Source organism: Panthera uncia, chromosome B4 (genome assembly GCF_023721935.1).
Source record: "Panthera uncia isolate 11264 chromosome B4, Puncia_PCG_1.0, whole genome shotgun sequence".
Lineage (NCBI taxonomy): Eukaryota > Metazoa > Chordata > Mammalia > Carnivora > Felidae > Panthera > Panthera uncia.
Genome location: NC_064809.1, coordinates 38,050,364 through 38,054,945, shown reverse-complemented (window position 1 = coordinate 38,054,945; position 4,582 = coordinate 38,050,364). Strand labels below are relative to the sequence as shown.

Genomic DNA, 4,582 nt, shown 5'->3' with positions numbered 1-4,582 from the left:
CAGGAAAGACACAGCTTCATTTCTTTGGGTGCAGGTGAGGAATTTTTTTCTCCTCAGCATACAATCAGTGACTTCTAACTCAATCTCAATCTCACAGAACATGAAGGGGGAACCAGGGGTTCTGGAGATGTGAACATCATCGAATTCCCAGAGACCACCTCAGACCTAAAATGTTCTGTTTGGAGAAACCAACTTGGAAACAAGCTTGTGTTAAGCTCCATGTGACCAGAAACTGGCTGTGTCTTCCTTTGTCACCACTGGCACATAGTAGGCATAAGAACATTTTGTTAATGGTTGATTATTGGCATATGGGAAGGAGGAAGAAAGGAAGGGAGAAGGTTAAGGGATCTCTTTAGAAATGTTCTAATGTAGCTTCAGTGAGCAGGATTTTTTTTTAAACGAATGGTGTGGATTTCTGGAGTGTGGGTGATATTGTAAAGGAGGTTTTACACCACCACAATAGTGATCTCCAATACCCATGGTCTCAGACTTTTCTCCAGAAGGCCCCTTACATCTGGATGTGACTCTGCTCTCCCCTAATTCTTAGTTAAGGCTCATTTCTGAGAAAGTAGGAGACAGAAGCCCATGCCTCCTGCTGTCATGGAAAACTCCATCTGAATGTCAGGGAACCAGAGTCTTGAGGGCAGATGATTCATGTTGGGCCCAAAATAAGATTTAGTGAAATGATTGATATTTCTGTTCTTTTTCTGTCTCTCCTCGTGTGAATCTTATAGCTGAGATGTAAGAATTATCACAAATACACAAATATGTGTATCCCAGACTACATAGAACAACGTAGGGAGCCACTTGCAAGATACATTTTAAGAGGGGCTGGTGAGGGCTCTTTCCTCCTCCACCTGCAGCACAGAGCTGCCACTGGCCAATACAGTGGCTTTGTAGAAGTTAGAAAAATCATTCTTTCCTTCGAGAAGATGGCAGCTCTGTGCCAGGGTACATGGCTTAGCGGATAGAGGGTAGAATGGGTTTATGGTGTCACCCACCCTGTTAGCTTCAAGTTCCTCGGTGAAAACAGTCTACACATTCCCAGATGAAAGCCTGTTGTCATGGAGTCCAAAGTTCCACCATTTGGATTCCATTCTTTATGACTGGATGAAAGTAGTGTTCCCTCCTTCATCGTGACCAGGGCTGCATCGACACCAGGCTCCTATCAGCAATCACTGCATTACTCTACCGGATGACAAGAATTCGGGGCAACAACATGGGAGGAGCCACCAGGCAGAGGCAGGAACTAGTGGAAGGCCCAAGGAGGAACAGACGGGCTTGTAGGAGGAACTTAGTGGCCCTGGGAGGCTGAAGTTCTGGGGCAGAGGGTGGGAATGGTAGGGTGAGACTGAAGGTCGGTCAGACCAGACCACATTCACCTATGTCCTTGTAATGGTTTTAACGTGGCTTATAGCAACTTTAAAATTACACGTGTAGCTTGCATTATATCTCTATTGGGCAGAAATAGAACTTACTCTCGACATTAATGCAGTGCCTAGCACCTAGCAGGTGCTCATATACAGGACTTGAAATGAGATGAAACTAAATGTACCACAATGACATGTCTAAGAACTGTGGCTGATACCCTTTCCTTCAGCAGTACTTCTTTCTGTAATTTTTGTTCTTTTATTTTTTTCCATTCTATTGAGATATAATTGACATGCATCCCTGGATAAGTTTAAGGTGTACAGTATAATGGTTTGACTTACCTCTATCGTGAATCTTGTTCTCCTTTGCAAAAATTCATACAGATACTTAGCATAAAAAATTAAGACAATGAGCCAAAAGATACCCCTAGATACTTTTTCTGTAAATAAAAAATTCCCCACGTCCCTCTCCCTTATCTCCTTCTCTGGGATATGCCATAATTGCTCAAGTACAGTGAGATAGTTGGTTGTACAAGTAGAAAAGACAATTTATTAACTTTGGATCCTTTTTGTAGATGGTGAAGTTGATTCAGAATTCTAAATTGTTTAGGGGCACCTGGCTGGCTCAGTCAGCGGAACATGACTCTTGATCTCGGGATGGTGGGTTTCAGCTCAGTGTTGGGTGTAGAGACTACTTAAAAATAAAATGTTTTAAAAAAAAATTCTAAATTGTCCAAACTCTAAATCCTTTCTGAGGGCTTACCATGGATTCAAAGTCAATATCTATAGGAAATACAGCACAGAGCAGAGGAAGTAGTTAATGCCTTTTTGTTAAGTGAAATTGAATGAATAAAGCCTTGAGCCTGAATTAAGAATGTGCTGGGAAATAGAGATTTGGAGAACAATTTTAGGCTCCCCCCCCCCCCCGAATTACCAGGGATATGAAATCTCGAATAAATTTCATCTGGAGTTCTCAGGAAGCTGGGACGACTAGTGGAATCAGGAATAAAGTTGTAACGTGACATGGGACGACCACTTCTCGTTCTCAGCTGTCTTACCCACAGTTCCCGCATGCAGCTTTGGTGTGACTCAGCCCTGTGTCCCGGAGTGAGCCCTCCGTGACAGTGGGCCAGGTGAGAGATGGCGCGTGCAGAAGGAGGTGGCTCCCAAAGAAGCTCCAGGGGCGGAGGTGCAGGCAGGAAGCAGGCGTAGACAGGTGCCAGAGGAGACTGTGGTTTTAGGGGAGTTTTTGTTTGTTTGCTTAATTACTTGTTAGAATGGATTTAGTTTCTCTCCCCAGAAGAGATACGGATTCAAGATGAATTTTAGATGTTTTTAGAACAAAAATGCTACTCAGTTGAGTTTCTGTTTTTGCCATAGCCGAGCAACTGAGCTGGAGGAAAAGAAAGCACAAGTATCCCGCACCCAGACTGAAACTGTTTTTTGTTTTTTCCGTGTCACAGAGCCTTCATTCTGTTCCTGAGGAAGAAATAGTATCCTGAAGGAGTCCAGAAAAGTTGGACAATTAAGTAAATATTTTTGCTCAAAAAACATGCCATTTGGTGCCATTTTCCTTGATAAATTATCTTCTCCTTGTCAAAAAGGGACCAAAAAAATGTAACCCTTCTCCTGAGATAGAATCATAATGAACAGAAAGATACAATTGGGCTTTTATAGATGTTAAAGCATTTAAACATACTAGACCTTGAAGTAATTAAGCTTTTTTCCATCATATTTTTAACATTCCTGAAATGGAAAAAAAAAAAAAAAAAAAAAAAACAACCAACCCAGCGCTCATGCTAACATCTCTTCTCTTTTTAAAAGAATGCTGTGTTGGGGCGTCTGGGTGGCTCAGTTGGTTAAGCGTCCGACTTCAGCTCAGGTCACAATCTCGCGGTCTGTGAGTTCGAGCCCCGCGTAGGGCTCTGGGCTGATGGCTCAGAGCCTGGAGCCTGTTTCAGATTCTGTGTCTCCCTCTCTCTGCCCCTCCCCCATTCATGCTCTGTCTCTCTCTGTCTCAAAAATAAATAAACGTTAAAAAAAAAAAAAAGAATGCTGTGAAATTGAGGAAGGAAATGAGACGGTTTGTCCCTAATCGTCTTGCCTTAATAGTTGTAAAGGCCACACTTTTACAAAAGTATATTAGGCTATCTTGACTGGCTTCATGCAGAATTAACTTAATGGCCATGATACAAGACAACCTTCATGGAAAAACTGTGTCCACTGCTTTCCCCCTACTTACACAGTCGCTCAGAGCAGACACTTAGATAAACAACAACTGACCACAGAGGTAGCAATATGGCAGTAAGTCACATGTCTTGTGTGTTCACTCAATCTTGCTTATCATATGATTCATCCATTCATTCATTCAGTTTATATGTATTGAGTGCATTGTGCAGAGAGGAAATAGAAATAGCTTAGCCTGTAGGATCTGGAGCCAGCTTCCCAGTTGAAATGAGTTTTGATCAAGGTCTTAAAGTTAAAGGTGTGGCAGGAGGGCCATGCTGACAGAAGGAACAGAGGTGTAAAGGCACAGGAGCATGAATGTTCAGGGAACAGCAGGAAACCCCATGTCAATGGAGTGTGGGACGCCTGGCAGTGGAAGTGGGGTGGACCTGAATTGCAAAAGATGTTGAAAGGCAGCCTAAGGAGTTTATGTTTCAATTTTTAGGGAGAAGCTTGTCTGAAATGGATATCCTGTTAATTTGGCTTTCCTTAATTTTATATTTCCCTGCTCTCTAAGCATAAAGCAATAAACGACAGGTGTAAAAAGAAAAGCAAACATAATAAGATGTAGCCAAACTCAAATACTAGAAAACAATATCTTTCTGGATCACTGCAGAGCAGTGAGAGTGGATGGAGCCATGGGCTTGTGGGGCTCCAAGTCCAAATCAGACAGCAGCAGGAAGAAGCCTAACTCCTTTGGGGGCAACCAGGACTGAGCCTCTATGCACAAGATGATAGTAGCAGGCTAACTCCCTGGAGACAGGGTCTGACTCTCTCAGAAGATCTGGGGCCAGGGAAGGAAGATCTAAGACCCAACCTCCTAACTAGGAACTGATCCAGGTTCTGCGACGGACTCTGTAATACTCTCATTGTCACTGTGGGGCAGGAGCCCCTCGACATCACTATAAACTGGTGAAGGACCGAGAGTGCAGGGTCCTGGGTGAAAGCATCCGCAAAACTTCTCAATTGGGTGCAAGAGAGATCAA

At 43.2% G+C, this 4,582-nt stretch overlaps 1 long non-coding RNA gene across 1 annotated transcript; it reads left to right on the top strand.

Annotated features, from left to right (window-relative positions):
• The first annotated feature begins 1,600 nt into the window (after nt 1-1,600).
• LOC125920396 (uncharacterized) lies at nt 1,601-2,923 on the top strand. Its single transcript, XR_007457044.1, has 2 exons — nt 1,601-2,503; nt 2,834-2,923. It is a non-coding gene; the product is annotated as an uncharacterized LOC125920396 (long non-coding RNA).
• The last annotated feature ends 1,659 nt before the right edge of the window (nt 2,924-4,582 follow it).